The sequence below is a fragment of the Pan troglodytes genome, chromosome 15 (genome assembly GCF_028858775.2).
Source record: "Pan troglodytes isolate AG18354 chromosome 15, NHGRI_mPanTro3-v2.0_pri, whole genome shotgun sequence".
Taxonomy (NCBI): Eukaryota; Metazoa; Chordata; class Mammalia; order Primates; family Hominidae; genus Pan; species Pan troglodytes.
In genome coordinates, this window is record NC_072413.2 from 68,538,861 (window position 1) to 68,565,917 (window position 27,057).

The window sequence follows — 27,057 nt, forward strand, 5'->3', positions numbered from 1 at the left end:
GCAGAGAATAGAATAGTGGTTGCTAGGAGCTAGGGGTAGGAGGAAATGGGAAGACGTTGGTCAAGGAGTACAAAGTTTTGTTAAGAGTTGAGGGTGTCCAGGTTCTTGGCATCTTGAAAAATTGGACAAAACGTACAAACAGAGCAAGGAAGGAACGAACGGATTTATTGAAAATGAAAGTACACTTCACAGTGTGGGAGAGGGCCCGAGCATGGGGGCTCAAAGGCGTCGTGACAGAATTTTTAGGAGTTTAAATACCCGCTAGAATATTCCATTGGTTGCTTCGGGTATGCCCTATGTAAATGGAGAGGATGAAGTGAAGTTACGAAGTCATTTACGGTGTACGCCCGATGGAGAGAATATTTCCAGTTATAGCTGAAGTGTGAATCGCCCTTATGTTCCTGGCCTTCAGACCCTATTTACCTGCCTCAGTTTCAGTAACGAAAGTGAATAAGTTCTGGAAATGCAATGTACAACAAACAATATGACTATCGTCAACAGTATTGTATTTTATACTTGAAATTTACTAAGCAGGTAGATCTGATGTGTTCGCACCACAAAAAAAAAGAAAAGAAAAGAAATGATAACTGTGTGAGATGTAGATACATTAATTAGCTTGACTGTGGTGATTACTTCATAAGGCAAGTGTATATCAAATCATCAAGTCGTATACCTTAAATATATACAATTTTAACTGTCAATTTTTTTTAAAAAGGTGAAAAATCACACTGTTTAGAGAATTTTCTATAACACGCACACTATTTACTGCAGGAATTTGGTGAAAATATACGAACACCCTCTTAGTCTTTCTTGGGAAACTCTTGCATTAAATCCCTTTTACGGACAGCCAGCAGCTAGATTTAGCAAACCTTTATCAGTTCTCTGTGGAAACAACTTACTGAAAATTTAGTTTTACCTTCTTTTTTTCACGACAGACATTAAGGCGTGAACCAGCCTTGGCTCTAATTTTCCATAGCCTCTTACAGTGTGGCCAAGATTCCCTACGTTTCTCTCTTCCGAATTTACTTTAATTTCCATCACCTCAGTCCAACTTTTTCTGCTGTCTCTACTCGTCCCTCTGCACCCTCTTACTTCTCCCTTTCAAACCACTTAGTTTCTGGTTCAATTCCCTCTTGTTTTCACCATCTACTTTCTCCGTTAAACCTCTCTCCTGCCAGCTTCCTCTCCCTAGAATCCCAGCCTTACCTGCAACAGTTCCTTTTAACGGACCAAGGACGAGAAACCACTCCCCGGATGGGGTGGCGGCCAACAAACCCACGAGGCAGGGCTCCCTCCTCCGAAGAGCATTTTCCGACCTAGTCTCCAACGCCCACTTTCCTAGCAGTCACCAACCAAGTCTTTCCAGAAGGCAGCTGCCTGAAACATGGGCAGCCGGAAGGCTGCAGCAGGACGCTCTCCTGCTGTTCGGGAGACGCTCCTGGCCCCTGCCAGCGGCGCACAAACCAGGCCCTACTGGCGCTCTGCCCCGCCCAAGTGGTGATTCCCCAGAATTTTCCCCGGCGAAGTAGGGCCTTCAACAAGTCTGAGGGCTGTCTTAATGGCCTGCACCTGCGGCGCCATACCCACATCATTCGTTTAAGGCCTAAAAGGCTCTTCCTTTCCAGGCACCTCCTAGTGTTCACCTGCACGGAGCAGCACGCTCCCCACGAGGAAAAGCCCTTTGTCCAAGATGACTGCTACTATCACGGTTATATGGAGCCCCAGCCCCGAGTCTCTGGGAGTTCTCAGCACCCCTTTGGAAAACTATGGAGGGATGCACAGATACAGATAACCAAGCAAACTTATGAAATCGAGCCCATAAGGCATTTTACCACATATGTTCGAACACCAGATAAGATAGGATTCAATTGTCGCCATGAAATTGGCTTAACAAAAGAGGAAATACAGTTGACGCTTGAACAACGTGGATTTGAACTGTACAGGCCCACTCATGTGCGATTTTTTCAATAAATACAGTCGGCCCTCCGCAAACGCAGATGCAGAAAATACAGTATTCACAGAATGTGAAACCCACATATATGGAAAACCAACTTTTTGTATACACAGGTTCTGCAGGGCCAACTACAAGACTTAAGTATGCATGGATTTAGGTATACATGGGAGTATACCTCAAAAAAAAAAAAAAAGAAAGTGCAAGGTGGTGCCCTGAGGATCCCTGTGTATCAGAGAGGACACTTTGTGGTCTACAGTGTCTACTCCTATCATAAAATATGCAACAGTCACAATAAACAATGTTGATATATTTTTGGCCAGACAGCAAGGAATGCCTCTCTGAGCTGCTATAAAAATTAATATACAAGAAGATCATTTCAGTCCCTGTGGCATGGAAGGTTTAATATACAAAAGATGCCCTTCGTCAAATAATTTGTGTGAGAGTGCACTGTGAAAACATATAAACAATTTCCAAGGTAAAACAACATAATGCTATAATTAAAAAATCAGTTAATGGTCCCAGGTGTTGGGGAACTATTACTTTGGAAGGGATACAGTTGATATTGGGCAAGTAAAAGATGGCACTTTGTGTGGTCTAGAAAAGATATATATGAGAAGGAGCTATGTCAATTATTCTATATATGACTGCAAATTGGAGAAATGTCATAAGATTGCCACGGTTTATATGGGTGGACCCTACCTACTGTGAGTTTACCGGCTACGGAAGAAGCTCAAACAGTGGTTCAGCTCTATGGGGTAGTCTCCTTCCCCAACTATTAACAATTCTTTGCACCGTAATTCTATTCACACTCTTTTGCCTTGCCTCATTATCTTACACTTTTATCAGAGTACTGCTTTCAACAAAGTTTTTACTCAAGAAAATGTCATTAGGATTTAAATAGGAAATAGAAGTATTACAAAGTATTCACTTATTCAAAGAAAACATTTTTGGAAAGAGAAGATAGTGCATGATCACTGTCCAGTGACTTCCAGGTCATTAATTAAGACAAGCTTGTCCATGGGCTGCATGTGGGCCACAATGGCTTTGAATGCAGCCCAACACAAATTCATAAACTTTCTTAAAACATGATTTTTTTTTTGCAATTTTTTTTAGCTCATCAGCTATTGTTAGTGTATTTTATGTGTGGCCCAAGATAATTTTTCTTCTAGTGTGACCCAGGGAAGCCAAAAGATTGGACACCCTTGATTAAGAAGATATGATCAAAGGCAGATTTTCTTGGTTCCTTGTATTTAATTGAAAGACAAACAGGCACTGAATTTTTTAAATTAAACATCTTGTCCTTAAAAAGGACTCATTTCTTTCCATTTAAGGTAGGATTGCACTCAGTAGGAAATCCTGGAATGTGTTCCACTATTTTTATCATATTAGCTCTGTGGATACCTTAACCAGATATAAGGTAACAAGTGTGTGGCACAATCACAGAGACAGAATATTGACAGGTACAGCTTCCCTTTGTAAAATCTGAAGGAGAAATGGTAGAAGCAATCAAAGCAAAGAATAACAAAATAGCCATAAAGGGACAAAAAATTATAAAGAGATATAAAAAGTCTTGTAGTCAAATACAAGGATTTTGTAGAAAGCCCAGGATCTCCAGTGAAGTAGTTTCAAAAAGGAATCTGGTAAGAAAACATACATAGATCGGATTTGATATTTACTACCCTGGCTACTAGAAAGGAAACCTGGAGATTCTAGCTGTTGTTAGCTGCCAATTAGATGTCTGGATAATGATGCTGGTGAATTACTTAACTTTCAAACATATATATCTGTGTGTCTGTGTGTTATACATGTATGAATGTGTGTGTGTGTGTGTGTGTGTGTGTGTGTGGTGCCAAGTACAGTGTTCAGAGTTGTAGAGACTCTCCTGCCCTCAGAGTTGCTCATTGTCCAGTGGGGAGAAACAGATAAGAGTACAGAACTACAATGGAGTGGGGTAAATGCTATAACATGGGTGTGCACAGTGTTCTTGGAAGTACAAGTTATTGGAGGGGAGACATGAAAATGAAGTAAAAATAAATCAAATATACAAATAAAAGTGGGGAGGCAGAATACACACATTTCAGGCAAAGGGAAAAACATTTGCCAAATAAACAAACAACAAACAAAAAACTAAGCATTTGACAGAGTTGATGACTTCTTCCTCTTTGAATTGCTTTCTTCATTTGGTTTCCATGGGATCACTTCAGTAGCTGCTACTTCTCATATTCATTTGCTATTATTTTATATCTTCCCTATCTTCCCCAACACTAAGTGTTGTTAGAGTTCCAGTGCTCAGTCCTTGGACATCTTTTTAACTCTCTCTGTACTCATTCTATTGTACTCATTCTATTGATGATCTCATCCATCTCATGGTATTAAAGACCATATATATTCTATGATGCCAAAATGTATAGCTCCTGCCTGGGACTTCTGTAAAACCTAAATTCAACCTAAAAACTGCCTACATGGCATCATCACTTGAAATGTCTAATTGGCATCTGAAAATAAATATGTCCAAAGTGAATTCTTTAGCTCCCTCCTCCCACCACCTCCTCCCTAAACCCGCTTAACACACAGCCTTCCCCATCTCAGTTAATCCCAACTCTATCCTTCAAGTTGCCTAGAAAAAAAAAAAAGCTTACAGTCATCCTTAATTCCTTTTTTTTTTCATCATACCACACAACCGATCTGTCAGCAAATCCTGTTGTTTTAACCTTCAAAATCTAATCACTTCTCACCATCCCCATCATTATCACCCTGGTCAAATTCACCATTGTCTCCCACCTTGATTATTGCCTTAGCCTCCTAACATGTCTCCTGCATCCATTCTTATACTCGACACTCAATTCCCATATATCAGGGAAATTCTGTTTTAATATGAGTCATATCATATCATTACTTTGCTCAGAATGCTCCAGTGGCTTCCCATCTTATTCATAGTAAAAGTCTGTACAATGCTTTACAAGGTTGTACCCAATATACCTCCTGCCATCACTATCGCTCTCTCCTTTTTTACCTAATTCATGTCCTATTTATTCTTCCCTTTGTTCATTTCAGCTGGTCTCCCTGCTGATCCACTAACAGACCAAAGCATACACCCACCTCAGGGTCTTTATTCTTGCTGCTCCTTTGACCTGTGTAGATGGAGGGAAGGAAAGCAGGAGAGAGGTAAAGATGAAGAAAGGAAAGAAGAAAGCAAGGGAGGGATGATCCATGAAGTAAATCCATTTGAATAAAGGAATGTATTTAAATGACTAGCCTATGACCAAGATAGGGAGGTTATTCTATTATTGCTGTGTTAATAATAATTATTATGTTATTGTGTCATCCATTAACCTAATTCACTACATTACGAATAAAGGGGAGAAAATGTAGGAAAATCTAAAGCATTCTCAAAATATGTTTTCATCCAACTCAATACTCATCCAATATAAAATTTATTAAAAGCTGTGAATAAAAAATATTCATAGAAAATAATCTGGAGTATTAAAAGACATTCATGAATGAGGTAAAGATGTTGCCTGGAATAACTGTTTGTCAATATTTTAATGGCAATCTTAAATGTATTACTAAAACAGAAAGGAAATAGAAATAAAAACATGAAACTATCACTATTTATGAACTTTCTGATAGTCTACCTAGAATACAAAAAAGGCTCAATCAAAAAAGATTTTATAATGGTCCAGGCACATGGCTGAATAAAGATGCTAATAAACACTCCAAAACCAGCAGCTTTCCAGTAACATATCAAAAACCACTTAGCAAATGTAATGGGGGTAGGGAGGGAGATCTTATTCACAATATCAACTAAAATTATAAAACACCTATGAGTAAACCTGAAAAGAAACGTGACAGACTCATAGAAAAAAATTATAAAATTTTTTCAAAAATCAGAAAACATATGGTTTAGATTTGTGTCCCCACCCAAATCTCATGTTGAATTGGAGGAAAGGCCTGGTGGGAGATGATTGGATCATGGGGTGGATTTCCCTCTTGCTGTTCTCATGATAATGATTCTCATGAGATCTGACGGTTTAAGAGTGTGTGTAGCACTTCCCCCTTCACTCTCTCTCTCTTGCCACCATGTAAAGAAAGTGCTTGCTTCCCCTTCACCTTCCACCACGATTGTAAGTTTCCTGAGGCCTCCCAGTCATGCTTCTTGTTAAGCCTTCAGAACTGTGAGTCAATTAAACCTCCTTTCTTTATAAATTACCCAGCCTCAGGAAGTTCTTTATAGCAGTGTGAGAATGGACTTATACAGAAAATTGGTACCAGGAGTGGGGCTCTGCTATAAAGATACCTAAGAATGTGGAAGTGACTTTGGAACTAGGTAACATTCAGAGGTTGGAACAGTTTGGAGGGCTCAGAAGAAGACAGGAAGATATGGGAAAGTTTGGAACTTCCTAGAAACTTATTGAATGGCTTTTACCAAAATGCCTATAGTGATATGAACTATGAAGTCCAGGCTGAGGTGGTCTCAGATGGAGATGAGGAATTTATTGGGAACTGGAGTAAAGGTCACTCTTGCTATGCTTTAGCAAAGACACTGGTGGCATTTTGCCCCTGCCCTAGAAATCTATGTAACTTTGAACTTGAGAGAGATGATTTGGGGTATCTGGTGGAATAAATTTCTAAACAGCAATGCATTCAAGATTTGACCTGGCTGTTTCTAAAAGTGTATGCACATATTCATGAAGAAAGAGATGGTGTGAAATTGGAACTTGTATTTAAAAGAGAAGCAGACCATAAAAGTTTAGAAAATTTGTAGTCTGACCATACAGCAGAAAAGAAAAACATTTCCTGGGGAGAAATTCAAGCCTGCTGCAGAAATTTGCATAAGTAAAGAGGAGCTGACTGTTAATAGCCAAGACAATGGGGAAAATGTCTGCAGGGTATTTCAGAGACCTCCCTGGCAGTCACTCTCATCACAGGTCTGGAGGCCTAGGAGAGAAGAATGGTTTTGTGGGCAAGGCCCAGGGCCCAACTGCTCTGTGCAGCCTTGGGACGTGGGAATGGCTGCATCCCAGCCATTCCAGCTCCAGCCATGGCTAAAAGGGGCCAAAGTACAGCTTGGGTCATGGCTTCAGAGAGTGCAAGCCCCAAGCCTTGGCAGCTTCCACATGGTGTTGGGCCTGCAGGATGCAGAAGGCAAGAGTTGAGGTTTGAAAACCTCTGCCTAGGTATCAGAGGATGTATGGAAATGCCTGGATGTCCAGGCAGAAGTCTGCAGCAGGGGCAGAGCCCTCATGGAGAATCTCTACTAGGGCAATGCAGAGAGGAAATGTGGGATTGGAGTCCCCGCATAGAGTCCCCACTGGGGCACTGCCTAGTGGAACTGTGAGAAGAGGGCCACCATCCTCCAGACCCCAGAATGGCAGATCCATGGACAGCTTGAACCGAGCACATGGAGAAGACAGAGGCACCCAATGCCAGCCCACAAAAGCGGCTGGGAGGAGGGCTGTACCCTGCAGAGCCATGGGACAGAGCTGCCCAAGGCCTTGGGAGCCCATCCCTTGCATCAGCATGCCCTGAATGTGAGACATCATGTCAAAAGAGATTATTTTGGAGCTTTAAGATTTAATGACTGCCCTGTTGGGTTTCAGAATTGCATGTGGCCTATAGCCCCTTTGTGTTGGCCAATTTCTCCCATTTTGAATGGGAGCATGTATCTCCATTGTATCTTGGAAGTAACTTGTTTCTAATTTTACAGGCTCATAAATGGAAAGAATTTACCTTGTCTCAGATGAGACTTTGGATTGTGGACTTTTGAGTTAATGCTGAAATGAGTTAAGGCTGGGAGACTGTTGAGAAGGAATAATTGTATTTTTGCAATGTGAGAATGACATGAGATTTGGGAGAGGCCAGGGGTGAAATAATATGGTTTGGATTTGTGTCCCCATCCAAATCTCATGTTGGAGGAGGGGCTTCGTTGGAGGTGACTGGATCATAGGGCAGATTCCTCCCTTGCTGTTCTCATGATAGTGAGTGAGTTCTCACAAGATCAATGGTTTAACAGTGTGTAGCACTTCCCCCTTTTTTCTCTCTCTCCTGCCACCAAGTGAAGAAAGTGCTTGCTTCCCCTTCGCCTTCTGCCATGATTGTAAGTTTCCTGAGGCCTCCTAGTCATGCTTCCTGTTAAGCCTGTGGAACTGTGAGTCAATTAAACCTCCTTTCTTTATAAATTACCCAGTCTCAGGTAGTTCTTTATAGCAGTGTGAGAACAAACTAATACAACTTCTGAATAAATGGAGAAATATATGTTTCTGAGTAAGAATTCTCAATGTTGGTAGCTTGTCATTTCTCTAAATTACATCTATTTCAATGTCTGCCAACCATACTCCCTACAGTAGGATATTCATTAACGAAACTTGACAACTTTCAATCAGCTTTGGATTCATATTCCTTAGCAATATGAGAAGAAAAGAATTCTCACAATTGCCATTTAGAAATCCAGAAATGAACACATTGTCACTGCTTGAGTCACATGACCATAACTGGACCAAATGAGATGACCCGTTTGGCCAGGTCTAAGCCACACACCCTTCCCTGAAGCCAGAAGGAGAGTGACAGGTAATTAGCAGCCCTCATTACAACCACATGACTGGAGTACACAGAAATGAACAATTCCCCAAAGGAAAAGGTTTGCTATATTGCAAGCAGGGGAGAGAGACATTCTAGGGAAAAAAAAGTAGATGTGTAGAGATGACATCAAGATGGCAGAGCAGGAACTCTGGTGTTGGTTTACCCTCAGAAACACAAAAATAATATTTGGACTGAAATACCTGTGTGAGAAACTTTTAATCCAGTTTAAAAACTGTGTTACTCTACACAAGAACAAAGCTGAGAAAACTTGCAACCAACATAGGAAGAAGAGTAATATAGTTTGGACATTTGTCCCCGCCTGCAACTCATGTTGAAATGTAATCCCCAGCGTTGGAGGTGGAACCTGTTAGGAGGTGTTTGAGTCACAGGATTGGATGTCTTATGGCTCTGTGGTATCCTTGTAATAGTGAGTGTATTCTCCCAAGACCTGGCTGCTGTAAAGTGTGGCACCTGCCCCCCACCACTCTATTTCTTGCTCCTGCTTTTGCCACGTGACATGCAAGCTCCCACTTTACCTTCGCCATTAGTAAAACTCCCTGAAGCCTCCCTAGAAGCCAAGCAGATGCCAGCAGCTTCTAGTACAGCCTGCAGTACCATAAGCCAATTAATCCACTTTTCTTTATCAATTACCTAATTTCAGGTATTTCTTTATAGCAATGAAAGAAGGGCCTAATACAAACAGCAAACTTAATTTTCCCACATCAGTCCCTCCCCCAAACTGGCTTAGTTCAGAGCCAGAGGATCACCTCAGCCCATGACTTCTCCCATGAGTGGGAAGGAGACAGTGAAGAGTGTGCCAGCTGCCTGGCCTACTGCCATTTCAGTGTACTCCCCAAGGGCTAATTTCTGTCATCTCACATTTGAAGCACTGAAAGACTGGTAGAGCCTGTGAGCCTGAGACAACTAGGAGCAAAACAGAGGGGGCAGGTAACTCTTACACCAGCGCTGCTGAGCAAGATTGGTAAAAGTCAGAGAACTAAGGCTTTCTCTTCAGGAGTGAGTGGGAAAAACAAACTGAGCTTTGTCCCCAAACTTTCAGTGCATTTCCAAGGGCCTGATTTCTATCTTGTCTCATACTTAGCATTAAAAACAGTAGAATCTAGATGCCTGGGACAGTTAAATGACTGGACCAGCCAGGAACAAGAGACGAAGGGAGGGTGCCTCTCTACAGCTTATACTGCTCTGCAACACAGGGAAAAAGTGTTGTTTCATCAAATGTGCAGACATGAATACAATCATATAAGAAACATGAAGAATCAAGAAAACATTGAAAAAAGGCAAGAAAATAGATCTCTACCAACTCACCCAAAATAAATGGGAATTTATGAAGTGAAAATGGGAATTTTCAAATACTGAAAATAATTCAGATTAATCATCCTAAAGAAGCTCAGTGAGATAAAAGAGAATGTTGATAGACAACTAAATTAAATCAAAAAATAAAACATGGACAAACTGAGAATATCAACAAAGAGATAGACGCAATTTTTTTTTTTTTTTTTTAGCCAGGCACAGTGGCTCACACCTGTAATCCCAGCTACTCAAGAGGCTGAAGTGGGAAGACTGCTTGAAGCCAGGATTTTAAGACCAGCCTGGGTGACACAGCAAGACCCCTTGTCTAAAAAAATTTTTTTTTGATAGACAGGCATGATAGTGTATGCCTGTAGTCCCAGCTACTCAGAAGACTGAGGCAGGAGGATTGCTTGAGCCCCGGAGTTTGAATCTGCAGTGAGCTATGATCACACCACTGCACTCCAGCTCTGGGCAACAAACACAGCAAGACCTCATCTCAAAAATAACATAAAATAAAATAAATATAATTAAATTTTTAAAATACTAGAAAATTGGATTTTATTAAAGAATAACTGGATTTAAAAAATCACAAGAGAGGTTCAACAGCAAACTTTTATCAAGCAGAAGACAGAATTTGAAAACTCGAGGATGGGCAATTTGAAATTACAGTCAGAACAGCAAAATGAAAAAATAATTAAAAGAAGTGAAGAAATCTTAAGGAAATCATGGTACTCCATCAAACCAATATATACATTATGGAAAGCCCAGAGGAGAAGAGAAAGAGAAAGCAGTAAAAACCCTAATTAAAAAAATAATGACTCAATCATTCCCAAATCTGGGCATGGAAATGAACATCCAGATTCATGAAGCCCAAACAGAATAAATCCAAAAAGGTCTAGAACAAGACATTATAGTCAAAATGTCAAAAATCAAAGACAACTACAGAATTTTCAAACCAGCAAGAGAAAAGTGACTCATTACAGGCAAAGGAGCTCCATAAGACTACTGGCAGATTCCTCATCAGAAACTATGCAGGCCAAGAGAGTGAGATGATATATACAGTCAGCCCTTCATATCCACATGTTCTGCATCTGGAGATTCAAGCAACTGTATAGCAAAACAAAAAACAATCTAACAATTAAAAATTTAAATAAAAAGTGTAATATAGTTAGAACAAATATTTATGTTGCATTTACATTTTATTGGGTATAATGAGTAATCTACAGCTGATGTAAAGTATACAGGAAGATGTACATGGTCTATATGCAAATACATTATTTTATACAACAGACTTTAGAATTTGTGGATTGTATTATCTGTGGAGTTTCCTGGATAACCCCACAGGTACCAGGGGATCACTACATATTTAAAGTGCTGAAAGAAAAAAAAAAAACTACTAACCAAGAGTGCTATACCCAGCAAAGCTGTCCTTCAGAAATGAAGGCAAGAAAAAATTTCCCAAACAAAAGCTGAGGAAGTTCATCACCACTATGTTTACCTTATGAAAAACGCTACATGAAGTTGCTCAAGTTGAAACAAAAAGACACTAAATAGCAACATGAAAGACCACAGGAGTATAAAACTCACTGGTTAGGGTAAATATATAAGTAAATATAGAATCTTCTAATATTGTAAAGTATGTAAGTCACTTTTAACCCTAATATAAATGTCAAAAGACAAAAGTACTAAGAACTATAACAATTAATGGATACACAATTTAAGATGTAAATTGTGACATCAATAACAAATAATTAAGGGAGAATAAATGGGTAGTTTTGTATGTGAGCATAGTTAAGCTGTTATCAGCTTAAAATAGACTGTTAGAATATGTTTATGTAAGTCCCATGGTAACCAGAAAGGAAAAAACTTACAGGAGATACACAAAAGAGAAAGAGAAAAAAATCAAAGCATAACACTACAAAAATCAAGTCACCAAAGAAGACAAAAGGGGAAGGAGAAGAAAGAAAGAAAAGAACTACAGAATAGACAGAAAAAATTTAATGAAATAGCAATAGTAAGCCCTTACCCATCAATAATTACTTTATATGTAAATCAATTAAATTCCCCAAACAAAAGACAAAGAGGAAGAATCTGGCAGAGATCAAACCCAGAGAAACTTGGAGTCCTGCAGAAAAAGTAGGTGGGAGGCCGGGCGCGGTGGCTCACACTTGTAATCACAGCATTTTGGGAGGCTGAGGCAGGCAGATCACTTGAGGACAAGAGTTCAAGACCAGCCTGGCCAACATGGTGAAACCTCATCTCTACTAAAAATACAAAACAATTAGCCAGGCATTGTGGCAGGTGCCTATAATCCCAGCTACTCAAGAGGCTGAGGCAGGAGAATTGCTCGAACCCAGGAGGCGGAGGTTGCAGTGAGCCAAGATCATGCCATTGCAATCCAGCCGGGCAACAAGAGCGACACTCCGTTCAAAAAAAAAAGGAGGTGGGAATGCTGCTCTGCTCCCTTCACCCCTCTGACAATCTGCTGACCACTAAACTGTTGGGAACCCCTCTGTCCTCATGACCTAGGGCAAAGCTATTGGTGGTGACTTGGGAATTTCCCAGGGATAGAGAACCAGCTGGCTAGCTCCTGTAGGAATTCATGTACTCCCCTGACCCAAACTGAGATGACAGGTGCAATACTGGTGTAGACACCTAGTGGACCTCTGCCCTGCCTAGGGTTTCTCCGCCCTTGAGTCATCACACCACCAGAACCCTCACAAATATAACTTACAACCCACTCTGGCTTTGGCAAGCACAGGAGACTGATGGGCCCCCAGGAAGTTGTGAGGCCCCTGGAGATCTAACCACCAGCATGGGCTACCAACAAGGGAGTGCAGCCTGCCAAAGTCCCCTTAGGACAAAGGGAATGTGGATGCAGCACTGATTGCTGAAGGAGGCAGTGCCAACACCAGGAAATGAACATGGAGAGAGGGACATCTCCCACCCATCCAATGCCATACACTATTGCAGACACAGCAGAGGTTCTTCCCACTGGGGGCTGGGGAATGCATTCGGAGAAAGCATTTTTTAAGCTTTTCATGGCAGCTCCATCCCTACTCAAAGTAAGCCCATGCTGCGTGGGGTTTACTCGAATGGCAGGGCCTAACTCGCCCTCCCTACACAGAATGGCAGCATCCCAGCAACAGAGAACAGAGAAATCACAGAGTTGCCTGCCCTGAACTGGGGTAAGAGACTCTGTCCCAGCCTTCAAGAGGGTGTTTCGGTGGCCCACAGCTGCTCTGCAACCAGGAACCAAAAGTATTTATGAACTAAGGTCGTGAGCTTTGCAACAGGGGCAAGATAGGGAAGCAGATGGCATTCCTGCTGACTCAGGATGAGGACCTGGTGCACCTCCCCAACCTTTCCTCCAAGATCTCAGCGGGCCCCAACAAGATTGCTTCCTGTTCCCACTGGCCCCCTAAGCCCTCTCATGCCTCCTGTCAACACAGGTGCTACCACTTGACATCAGCCTGAGCATGAGCTGTCTCCTACTCTTAAGTGTCATCTCCATCTACTGGACTACAGCCTGAACTGCACCACCAAACAAAAAACCTGCTACCAGAAGGGCTTAGTGCTAGTCTGAGATAAGTTTCCTGAGACCTATGCACCTGCACTCTCAATCCCACAGGAAATAGAGTGTCCGCTCATATGTTCAATACATCGCTACAACAATCAGCATCTAAGAAAGTCACTACACAGAGGCTATCCGCAACCAACGTACCCATATACAGCCTTGGCCCACTGAAAGTACCAATAAATGAAACAAAAAGATCATACACAACATACACCACAGTCATACCCTCAAGGGAAAAAAGGATTGAAAAATTAAAAGATCCCATGCAAATGACAGCAAACTCAAAAATGAGAAGTAGCAGCTCCTCAGACAAGAAGGAATCAGCAAGAACTCTGGCAGTATAAAAAGCCAGGATGTCCTGACACCTCCAAAGGATTGCACCAACTCTCTAGTAATGGATACTAACCAAACTGAAAAATTTGAAATGATAAAATATTCAAAATAAGGATATCAAGGAAACTCAGTAAGATCCAAGAGAAAGTTGAAATCCAATACAAAGACACTAGAAAAATAATTCAGGATATGAAAGACAAGATAGCTGTATTAAGAAAAAAACAAATAGAACTTCTGAAATTGAAAATTTTGCTAAAGGAATTTCAAAATACAGCTGGAAGTTTTAATAACAGATTACACGAAGCCGAAGAAAGAATTTCAGAACTTGAAGGCTGGTCCTTCAAATTAACCCAGATAAAAGCAAAAAAAAGAACAAAGCCTTTGGAAATACAAAGAAAAAGCAAGCAAATTGGAAAACACATTTGAGGAAATAATTCAGGAAAATTTCCCTAATCTTGCTAGAGAGGTCCAGAACCAGATATAAGACACTGAGAGTACACCTGAGAGATACTATACAACACAACCATTCCCAAGGTTAATACAAAAAAAAAAACCTTAAAGGTAGCTAGAGAAAAGGCCCAAATTACCTATAAAGGAAGTCCCATCAGACTAACAGCAGACTTCTCAGCAGAAACCTTACAAGCCAGAAGAGACTGAAGCCTATTTTTGCCTTCTTAAAGAAAAAAAAATGGCAGCCAAAAGTTCATATCCTGTCAAACAGCTTCATAAATAAGGGAGAAATAAAGCTTTTATTAGAGAAGCAACTGTTAAGGGAATTTGTCTCCACCAGATAAGCCCTACAAGAAATATTCACAGAAGTTCTAAAGATGGAAACGAAAGAATGATACTGCTACCATAAAACAACACATAAGTACAAAGTTCTCAGATGCTACAAAACAATTACACAATTGAGACTACAAAACAACTAGCTAAGAAAGCTATGACAGAAATGAAACCTCACATATCGATATTAGTCTTACATGTAAATGGTCTAAATACCCTACTCAAAAGACACGGAGTGGCAAATTGGATTTAAAAAACAGTATTCTGCTGCCTTCAATAGATCTATCTCACAGGGAACGGCATTCCCACGCTAAAAGTAAAGAAATGGAGAAACATCTATCATGCAAATGGAAAACAAACAAACAAAAAACAGGATAAGTTGCTATTCTTGTAGCACATAAAACAGACTTTAAATGAACAAAGCTAAAAAAAGAAAATGAAAAAGATGGCATTATTTAATGATAAAACATTCAATTCAATCAATTAGAAGACTTAACTATCCTAACTATACCTGCACCCAATGTCAAAGTACCCATATTTATAAAACAAATACTAGTAGACTTCAGAGATACACAGTGAAACAATAATAGTGGGGGACTTCACTACCCCACTGACAGCATTAGACAGATCACTGAGGCAGAAAACTAACAACAACAAAAAAAACACTCTGGACTTAAACTGGACTCTTGACCAAAAGTACCTAATAGACATCTACAGAATATTCCACCCAAGAACCGCAAATACCCACTTCTTTAATCATCTGTACATGCAACATTCTCTAAATTTGACAACAAGCTCGGTCATAAAGCAAGTCTCAATAAATGCAAAAAAACTGAAATCATATCAAGTATCTTCTTGGACAACACACCCACACCTCTTGAGTAAAGCAAAAGCAGTGTTTAAAGGAAAGTTTATAGTGCTAAATGCCTACGTGAAAAGATAGATCTCAAATTAACAACCTAAGGTCATATCTAAAGGACTTAGGAAAACAAACCAAATCCAAAGGTATCAGAAAAAAAAGAAAGAAATATTAGAGAACTAAATGAAACTGAGACCAAAACAACAACAACAAAGCATCAACAAAATGAAAAGTTGGTTCATCGAAACAAAATTGATAGAGTGCTAGCAAGATTACTCAAGAAAAATAACCACAATAAAAAATGATAAAGGTGACATTACAACTGATACCACAGAAAGAAAAAAGATCACCAGAGACTACTAGGAACATCTCTATGCACACAAACTAGGAAACCTAGGAGAAATGGATATATTCCTGGAAAAACACAACCTCCAAAGATTGAGCCAGAAAGATATTGAAATCTTGAACAGACCAATGAGTTAGATAATTAAATCGGTAATAAAAAATCTACCAACCAAAAAAAGCCCTGGGCAAGACAGAGTCACAGCCACATTCTACCAAATGTTCAAAAAGCTGGCACCAATCTTACTGAAACTGTTATAGGAAATCAAGGACAATTCCTCTCTGATTCATTCTACAAAACTAGCATCATCCTGGTATCAAAATCTAGCAAGGACACAGAAAAAAAAAACTACTGGTCAATATACTTTCTGAACATAGATGCAAAAATCATCAATAACATACTAGCAAACTTAATTCAACATCATATCAACCAGATAATTCATCATGATCAAGTGGGCTTTATTTCTGGGAAACAAGGATCATTCAATATACACAAATCAATATTATTCACCACACAAACAGAATTAAAAACAAAACCTGTATGATTACTCAACAGACACAGAAAAAGCATTCAATAGCATCCAGCATCCCTTCATAAAAACCTTTAACAAACTGGACATCGAAGGAACATACCTCAAAATAATAAAAGCCATTTATGACAAACCCACAGCTAACATCATACTGAATGGGCAAATTTGAATGAATTCCCCTTAAGAATGATAACAAGACAAGGATGTCCACTGATATGCTCTGGCTGTGTCCCCACCCAACTCTCAACTTGAGCTGTAGTTCCCATAATCCCCATGTGGTGTGGGAAGGACCCGGTAGGAGGTAATTGAATCATGGGGGTGGTTACCTCCATTCTGTTCTTGGGATAGTGAATCAGTTCTCACAAGATCTGATGGTTTTATAAGGGGCTTCCCCCGCCACCTTCTCTCTGCACTTCTCCTTCCTGCCATCATGTGAAGAAGAATGTGTCTGCTTTCCCTTATGCCATGATTGTAAGTTTCCTGAGGCCTCCCTATCCATGCTGAACTGTGAGTCAATTAAGCCTCTTTCCTTTATAAATTACCCAGTCTCAAGTATGTCTTTATAAGCAGCATCAGAATTGACTAATACATCCATTCTCCCCACGCCTATAAAACATAGTACTGAAAGTCCTAGCTGGAGCAATCAGACAAGAGAAAGAAACAATAGACATCAAAATAGGAAAAGAGGGAGTCAAATTATCTCTGTTCACTGTTGACATAGTCCTGTACCTAGAAAACGTTAAAGATTCATCCAAAAGACTCCTAGACCTAATAAACAAATTCAGTAGTTTCAAGATACAAAAATCAATGTACAAAAATCAGTGGAATGTGCAGCAATAACATTCAAGCTGAGAACCAAATCAAGAACTCAATTCCATCTAGAAATAGCCACACACAAAAAATAAGTAGGAATATGTTTAACCAAGAAGGCAAAAGACCTCTACAAGAAGAACTACAAAACACTTTTGAAAGAAATTATAGATGATACAAACAAACGGAAAAACATTCCATGCTCATGGATTAGAAGAATCAATATAACTAAAATGACCAAACTGCCAAAAGATATCTACAGATTCAACACAATTCCTATGAAATTACCAATGTCATTTTTCACAGCACTACAAAAAAATTACGGAAACTTCACATGGCACCAAAAAAGAGCCTGATTAACCAAAGAAATCCCAAACAAAAAGAATAAAGCTGGAGACATCACATTACCCAAATTCAAATTTTACTGCTACACTACAAAAACAGATGCATAGATGAATGGAATAGAATAGAGAACCCAGAAATAAAGCCACACCTCTACAACCATCTGATCTTTGACAAGGTTGGCAAAACCAATCAATGGTGAAAGGACTCCCTATTCAATAAATGGTGCTGGGAAAACTGGCTAGCTATATAAAGAAGAATTAAACTGGACTTCTACCTCTCACCATATACAAAAATTAACTCAAATCAGATTAAAGACTCAACTGTAAGACCTCAAACTATAAAAATCCTAGAAGAAAACCTAGGGAAAACTCTTCTGGATTGGCCCAAGCAAAGAATTTATGACTAAGACCTCAAAAACAAATGCAACAAAAACAAAAATAGACAAATCAGACTTAATTCAACTGAAGAGCTTCAGCATAGCAAAAGAAAGAGTTTCAACACAGTAAACAGCCAGCCTACAGATGGGTGAATATATTTGCAAACTACACATCTAACAAAGACTAATATCTATGATCTATAAGGAACATAAATCAACAAGAAAAAAAACAACCATTGAAAAGTAGGCAAAGGACATAAACAGAGATTTCTCAAAGGACATACAAGCAGCCAAAAAACATGAAAAAATGCTCAACATCACTAATCATCAGATAAAAATACAAATTAAAACCACAATGAGATATCATTCACACTGGTAATATGGCTATTACTAAAAAGTAAAAAAAAAAAAAAATAGATGTTGGTATGGCTGTAGAGAAGAGAATGCTTATAAATTGTTGGTAGAGAATGTGAATTAGTTCAACCCCTGCAGAAAAATAGTATGGAGAATTCTCAAAGAACTAAAATAGAACTACCATTTGACCCAGCAATCCCACTACTGGGTATATACTTAAAGGAAATGAAATCATTTTATCAAAAGGTCATGTGCACTTGTATGTTTATCACTGCACTATTCACAATAGCAAAATCATGCAATCAGCCTAAGTTTCTGTCAAAGGTGGATTGCATAAAGAAAATGTGGTACATATATACCATGGAATACTACACAGCCATAAAAAATGAGATTGTGTCCTTTGGAGCAACATGAATGCAGCTGGAGGCCATTAGCCTAAGAGAATTAATGCAGAAACAGAAAATCAAATACTGCATGCTCTCACTTATCAGTTGGCTAAACAATGGATACACAGGAGACATAAAGATAGAAATAATAGATACTAGGGATTCCAAGGGTGGGGGACGAAGATGGGAAAGAGTTGGAAAAACTACCTATTGGGTACTATGTTTATTATTTGGGTGACGGGTTCATTAGAAGCCCAAACCCTAGGATTACCCAATACACCAACGTAACAAGCACCACCTGAATTTATAATTTTTTAAAAAAAGACAGAGTGGCTGAGTGACTACAAAAACAAGATCCAACCAGATGCTGCCTACAAGAGACTCTCTTTAGCTATAAGGGTGCATTTAAGCTGAAAGTGAAGGGATAGAAAAGATATTTCATGAAAATGGTAATTAAAAGAGCACAGAGGTGGCTATTCTTATATCAGACAAAATGGACTTTCATCAAAAACTGTCACAAGACACAAAAAAGATCATTGTATAATGATAAAAAGGTCAACTCATTAGGAAGACACAATTGCATATACCCAACATCAGGGCACCTAAAGATATAAAGCAAATATTAATAGAACAAAGAGGAAAGTAGATACCAATACAATAACAGATTTCAGTAGCCCACTCTCAACAATAGAAAGGTCATCCAGACAGAAAATCAATAAAGAAACAGCAGACTTGAACAACACATTAAATCAAATAGACCTAACAGATTATATACAGAACAGTCTAGCCAACAGCAGTTCTTCTCAAGCACACACAGAACATTCTTTAGAAGATCACCTTAGGCCACATAACAAGTTTTAACAGATTAAAGAAGACTGAAATATTTTTTCAACAATTATATGAAACTAGAAATCAATAAGAGGAAAGGTAAAACATTCACAAACGTGGAAATTAATACTCCTGAACTACCAGTTGGTCAAAGAAAAAAATTTTAAATGTCTTGAGACAAATGAAAACACCACATACCAAAATTTATAACAGGCAGCAAAAGCAGTACAAAGGGGAAACTTTATAGCAATATATGCTACATTAAGAAAGAAGAGGCCAGGCACGGTGGCTCTGTAATCCCAGCACTTTGGGAGGCCGAGGTGGGCAGATCACGAGGTCAGGAGATTGAGACCATCCTGGCTAACACGGTGAAACTCCGTCTCTACTAAAAATACAAAAAATTAGCCGGGCATGGTGGCGGGTGCCTGTAGTCCCAGCTACTCAGGAGGCTGAGGCAGGAGAATGGTGTGAACCCGGGAGGCAGAGCTTGCAGTGAGCCGAGATCGCACCACTGCACTCCAGCCTGGGGGACAGAGCGAGACTCCGTCTCAAAAAAAGAAAGAAAGAGAGAAAGAGAGAAAGAGAGAAAGAGAGAAAGAGAGAAAGAAAGAAAGAAAGAAGAAAGATCTCAAATAAACAAGCTAATGTTACATCTCAAGGAATTAGAGAAAAATGAAGCCTGGTGTTAGCAAAAGGAAGAAACAACAAAGATCAGGGCAGAAATAAATGAAATAGAGACTAGAAAAAAAAATGAAACAAGTGAATTTTTAAAACGCAGCATATATATATAATGGTATACCATTCAACCTTAAAAAATAAGAAAATCCTGCCATTTGCAGTAACATAGATGAACCTAGAGGGCATTATGCTAAGTAAAAAAAGCCAATCACAAACACACACAAATACTAGATGAATCTACTTTAATGAAGCACCGAAGAAAAATACTAGACTCACAGAAGCAGAGAGTAGAATGGCAGTTGCCAGAGGATAGAGGGGGAAGAAACATGAAATTGTTTTTCAATTGGTATAAATTTTCTGTAACACGAGATAAATAAGTTCTAGAGATCTGCTGCACAACATAGTACCTACAGTTAACAATATTGTATTGTGTACTTTAAAATATACGTATGTATATATATATAAAATATAAATATATATATATTTTTTGAGGCAGAGTCTTGCTCGGTCACTCAGGTTGCAATGCAGTGACGTGATCTCAGCTCACTGAAACCTCCACCTCTCAGGTTCAAGCGATTCTTCTGCTTCAGCCTCCCTAGTTGCTGGGACTACAGGTGCACACCACCACACCCAGCTAATTTTTGTATTTTTAGTAGAGATGGGGTTTCAGGAGTTTGAGACCAGCCTGGCCAATATGGTGAAACCCCGTGTCTGCTTTTAAATACATTAAGTGAATAGATCCCACGTTAACTATTCTTTACAACACACCCATACCCACAAAAGAACACACAAAAAAATCTAGAGGCAACAGATATGTCTAATACCTTGTTCGTGGTAATGGTATCACCTAGTATATGCATATATACAAACTAAACAAGACATATATATTAAAGTTGTAAAATTTTGTTTAAAATTATACCTCAGTAAACCTAAAACATATGCATATTATTAAAATTTTCAGTTGAGAGTTTGTTCTCAAGGGACATGCTGTTCAAAGTGAGATCTGAGATATACATAAGTAACTATAATTCTAGGTAAAAATAAGTGTCATAAGGAAGGTATTACCAGACAACTATAGATCTTTAGAAGGGGGAAAGTTTTCTGGAAAGGCTTCTCAGAAAAGGTTGCATTTCAAAATGAGCCTTAAAAAGGAGACAAAAATTTGAATATACAATATGGATAGACAGAAGACCCAAGTAGAGTCAATTAATAGTATTGCGTGAGATTTTTCAAAAATATTTAAAACTACATGTTAAGGAAAATACAACAGAATGTATTTCCGTAACAAAAGCTTACGGAATGCAGTTAGCATGTTTAACTCAATTCTAAAACTGCAAAAGAAAATCAAGCTGGCAAAATCAACAAGCTATGTATCCATCTCAAAAAGTTTAAAAAGAATAAAAATTAAAATAAGTGAAAGTAGAATTAAGGCAATAATAAAGATCCGAAGTTAATAAAATAAAACAAAGATATCAACAAAAGTGTAGGTTTGTTCTTTGAAGATAAGAAAAAAAAAGTAAAACTTTACTAACACTCATCGGAAAAAGAGACAACTATCAATGCAACTGTCAGAAATTTTAGAAGGGGGCATAACAGCTTCTGCAGATGTTCAAATATCACACACTATTACAAACAACCTTTAGCCTTAACTTTAACTTTAATTTAGCCTTAACTTTAAATTTAAATAGACAAATTACTTTAAATTTAAATAGACAAATTACTAACTAGAAAGATATAATTTACAAAAGCTGATAAAATTTTTTTTTTTAAATCTGAATAGGAAAGAAAATTAATCTACAACTAAAAGTCTTCTATCCAAATATAATACAAGTTTCATTGCTAGATTCTACCACATTGGAGAAAGAAATAAGAAAACTCATTCATTCATTCATGTACTCAATAGCCATAAACAACTGACCCTCAGAAACTCAAGATCAACAGTGGATACTAACAAGCAGATGGTAATATCCGACATGTGCCATGTGCATGGAGTAATTCACAGAGAGCAGGGTAACAGAAGGAGTTCAGAACTACGTAGGGTACATAAAGAGGGTTGAAGAGGGACATGAGGGGGAAGGAGAATGGGCTTTGTAGCAGGTATTAGCAGTGCCCTGTGTTAAGCATGCCACTGAAACACTTACAAAAATAAATAATAGAATGACTTGCTAACGTTTTCCCACTAGGGAAAGAGCTAGGATTAAGCTGCCTTCACAATAGACAGAAGGGGGATTCACAACCCAGTGAGACCAGAAAACTCAGGAAATGTTTCCCACAGTAAATGTTCCCTGAGCTGGGCTGTGAAGAATAAGCAAGAAGAAGGAAGGCAAAGAAAAGGGTAAGAAAGCCTAGGTACAAGAACAAGCATTCAAACACATAAAGGTCTTAGAAGCCCTTCCAGGAACCGCACTGTTTGGTATGCAAACTCTTTCATGGAAGAGAATATTTCCCAACTCACATGATGCTGACGTAACCTTGTTACCAAAATAAAAAAGAACTTACAGGAAAGAGAATATTACAGGCTAATCTTAAGTGTTAAATCAAGTGTAAAATCCTAAACCAAATCTCAGCAAATTAAACTCAATAGTACATAAAAAAAAATCATGAAAAAGTGGGGTTTATTCCTGAAACACAACATCGGTTAACATTTGGATGAAAATGAAAACAGTGTAATCCATCATCTTATCAGAAGAAAAGAGAAGTATCATCTGTTATCTCAACAGATGCTCCTCCCAAAAACGTACATATAAAATGTGTTTGATAAAATTGAAAACTACTAGATTTCCACTGTCTGCCACAGTGGAGTAACTGGCACCAAATACGTCCTCACATCATAAGAACTAGAACACTAGAACAAATATATGAAACAACTACTTTCAAGCCTTGAAAGAAAAATGGTTGGCGCAGAACTATAACCCCTAAAATTCATTTGAAACATAACAAAATTGGAGTTCTCACACATCCTGATTTCAAAACTTACCACAAAACTACAGTAATCAAAAACAGTGTAGTACTGGTATACAGACAGACGTATGGACCAACGGAATACAATAGAGTCTCTCAAATACAAGGTCAATCGTTTTTGACAAGTGCCAAGACTATTCAATGGAAAAATAGTCTTTTCAACAAATGGAGTTGGGAAAACTGGATATACACATGCAAAAGAACAAGCTGGACTCTTACTTTACAGTATATTCAAAAATTAACTCAAAATGGATCAAAGAACTAAATGTAAGCGCTTAAACTGGAAAACACTTAGAAGAAAACATAAGGGAAGCACTTGATGACATTGGATTTGGCAGTGATTTCTTGGATGACACCAAAAGCACAGGTAATAGAAGAAATAACAAATTGGACGTTAGAAAAATTAAAGTTTTTTGTACATCAATGGACACTATCAACCGAATGAAAAACAACTCACACAGAATAGGAGAAAATCTTTGTGAATCATAAAACTAATACTGAATTCACATCCAGAATATATAAAAGAACTTCTACAATTCAAAACCACCAAAAAAAATCATTTTTTAAAATGATCTTTGACAAAGTCAACAAAAATAAATGCTGGGGAAAGGATACCCTATTCAGTAAGTGGTGCAGGAAAAACTGACTAGGTATATGCAGAAGAATGAAATTGGGCCTCTAATACTCACCATATACAAAAACTACCTCAGGATGTGCCAAAGACTCAAATGTGAGACCTCAAATTATAAAAATCCTAGAAGAAAATCTGGGGAAAACTGTTCTGGACATTGGCCTAGGTGAAGAACTTATGACTAAGACCTCAAAGGCAAATGCAACAAAAACAAAAAATAGACAAATGAGACTCACTTGAACTAAAGCATCTGCACAGCGAAAGAAACAATCAACAGAATAAGCAGACAACCTGCAGACTGGGAGAAATTATTTGCACATTATGCATCCAACAAAGGACTAATATCCATAATCTATAAGGATCTTAAATAAATGAACAAGAATAAAACAAATAACATTAAAAGTGGGCAAAGGACATGAACAGATGCCTGTTTTTTAAATTTTAGATTCAGGAGGTACACATGGGGGTTTGATACAAGGGTATATTGTGTGATGCTGAGGTTTGGACTTCTAATGATGCTGTTGCCGAAGTAGGGAACATAGTACTTGATAAGTTTTTCAACGCTTGCCCCCCTCCCTCCCCACTTTTGGAATCTTAAGTGCTTATTGTTCCCATCCTTGTGTCTATGTGCACTCAATGTATAGCTCCCACTTGTAAGTCAGAACATGTGGTATTTGGTTTTCCATTTCTGTGTTAATTTGCTTAGGATGATGGCCTCCAGCTGCTTTCATGTTGCTGCAAAGGACATTATTTGATTCATTTTTATGGCTGCATAGTATTCCATGGTGTATAGGTACATTTTTAAAATCCAATCCACTGTTGATGGGTACCTTGACTGATTCCATGTCTTTGCTGTTGTTAATAGTGCTGCAATAAACATACAAGTGCAGGTGTCTTTTTGGTAGAATGAGCTACTTTCCTTTGGTAGGATACCCAGTAATGGGATTGCTGGGTCGAATGGGACTTCTATTTTTAGATCTTTGCAAAATCTCCAAACTGCTTTCCACAGGTGCAGAAATAATTTACATTCCCACCAAGTGTGTAAGTGTTCCCTTTTCTCCACATCCTTGCCAACATCTGTTTTTTGACTTTTTAATAACAGCCATTCTGACTGACATGAGATGGTATCTCATCGTGGTTTTAATTTGCATTTCTCTGATGATTAGTAATATTAAGCATTTTTTTCGTTTTTTGGCTGCTTGTATGTCTTTTTGGAAGTGTCTGCTCAAAAAGTCCTAGCCAGAGCAATTAGGCAAGACAAAGAATTAAAAGGCATACACATAGGGAAAAAAGGAAGTCAAAATATCTCTCTTCAGTGACAATATGATTCTATACCTAGAAAACTCTAAGGATTCTGCCAAAGACTCCTAGACATAATAAATAATTTAAGCAAAGTCTCAGGATACAAAATCAGCATATAAAAGTCTGTAGGATTTCTATGCACCAATAATGTTCAAGCTGCAAACCAAACCAAGAATGCAATTCCATGTATAATAGGCACAAAACAAAATACCTAAGAATACATCATCCAACTAAGGAGGCAAAAGATCTCTATAATGAGAACCACAAAACATCGCTGAAAGAAATCACAGATGACACAAATAAATGGAAATGCATTCCACACTCATGGATTGGCCAAGGCAATCCTAAACAAAAGAATAAAGTCAGAAGCATCACATTATCCAAACTGAAACTATATTACAAGACTACAGTAACCAAAACAGCATAGTACTGGTAAAAAAACAGACACATAGACCAATGGAACAGAATAGAGGCCCCTGAAATAAAGCCACACACCTACAATCAATTGATATTTGACAAAGTCAACAAAAATAAACAATAATAAAACACACACACACATCCAGTCTAAAAAATTAAATTTAAAAAAATGTTCAGAGCACTTGAATAGATGTTTCAAAAGGAGCTAAACTAATAGCCAATAAGCACATGAAAATCTTAATATCACTAGTCATTAGGGATTGCAAATCAAAACCAGAGTGATCCCAGCTTGCACCTATTAGGATAGGTATTAACAGAAAATCACAAGAATTGGTGAGATGTGGAGAAACTGGAGCCCTCAGGGATTGCTGGTTGAAATGTAAAATGGTACAGCTGCCATTGAAAACAGCATGGTGGTTCCTCAAAAAGTTAAAAATAGAATTACCACTTCTGAATACACACACAAAAGAATTGGATGCAGGGACTCAAACAGATATTTGTACATCAGTGTTCATAGAAGCATTATTCACAACAGCCAAAAGATGGAAACAACTCAAATGTCCACTGAAAGATGAATAAACAAAACAAGACGTGTGTCCACACACACAGATACTGAAATATTACTCAGCCTTAAAAAGGAAATTCTGACACATGCTACAATACAGAATAACCCTTGAAGACATCATGCTAAGTCAAACGACAAATACTGTAAGATTCCATTTATATGAGGTACCTAGTCAATGTCAGAAAGTAGAATGGTGGTTGCCAGGAGCTAGAGGAAAAAGGGAAAGTGGAGTTACTGTTTAATGGGTACAGAGTTTCCATTTGGGATAACAAAGTTCTGGAGATGAATAATGGTGAAGTGAAAGTACAACATGAATGTACTTCACATTGATGAACCAATAAAAAAAATGTGCAGAAGACCTGAAAACACAAAAATGAGTATCCAAGTAGCCAAACATAGGAAAAAATGTTCATCACCAATTACCAGGAAATGTAAACTGCAGCCCCAAAAAGATACCACTGAACACATGACTAAATTTTTCCTTGGCAATATCAAGGGTCAACAAAGGTGTGGTACAACTGGAGCCTTATTCTCTGCTGGCTGGAGTATAAACTGGTATAACCACTTTGGTAAGTATTTTCACATCATCAACTAAAGTTGAATAAAGGGAGCTTCATGAGCCAGCAATTTGAATAAAATAGTAAAATGAGCCTATGTACACTGCATTAGTTCCCTAGAGCTGCCCTAACAAAGTACAACAATCTGGGGGACTTAAACAATAAATTTATTGTCTCAAAATTCTGGAGGCTGAAAATCCAAAATCAAAGTGTCAGCAGGGATATGGGCTATGCTTTCTCTGAAACCTGTAGGGGAATCCTTCTTTGCCTCTTAGCTTCTGGTGACTGGCCGGAAATCTTTGGCATTCCTTGGCTTGTAGACGCATCACTCCGATCCTCCATCTTCACATGGCATTCTCCCTTTGTCTCTTCACACAGCTTTCCTTTTATAAAGACACCAGTCATATCAGATAAGAGGCCCACTCTACTCCAGTATGGCCTCATCTTAACCCATAACATCTGCAATTACCCTGTTTTCAAATGAGGTCACATTCTAAGGTACTGGGGGTTAAGATTTCTGTATACCTTGTTTGAAGAAGATGACACAATTCAGCCCATAATATACACCAAAAAGCAATA

At 38.5% G+C, this 27,057-nt stretch overlaps 1 protein-coding gene across 4 annotated transcripts in view; it reads right to left on the minus strand.

Annotated features, from left to right (window-relative positions):
• Positions 1 to 26,713, minus strand: part of ADAM20 (ADAM metallopeptidase domain 20) — a 61,872-nt gene extending 35,159 nt beyond the window's left edge. For 2 of the 4 annotated variants that reach the window (XM_054665738.2, XM_063792750.1), the window contains exon 1: positions 917 to 26,713. The gene's annotated coding sequence lies outside the window, so the exon portion shown is untranslated. The remainder of the gene's footprint in view (positions 1 to 916) is intronic. The other 2 variants (XM_054665739.2, XM_063792751.1) reach the window with 2 other exon arrangements.
• Positions 26,714 to 27,057: the final 344 nt, after the last annotated feature.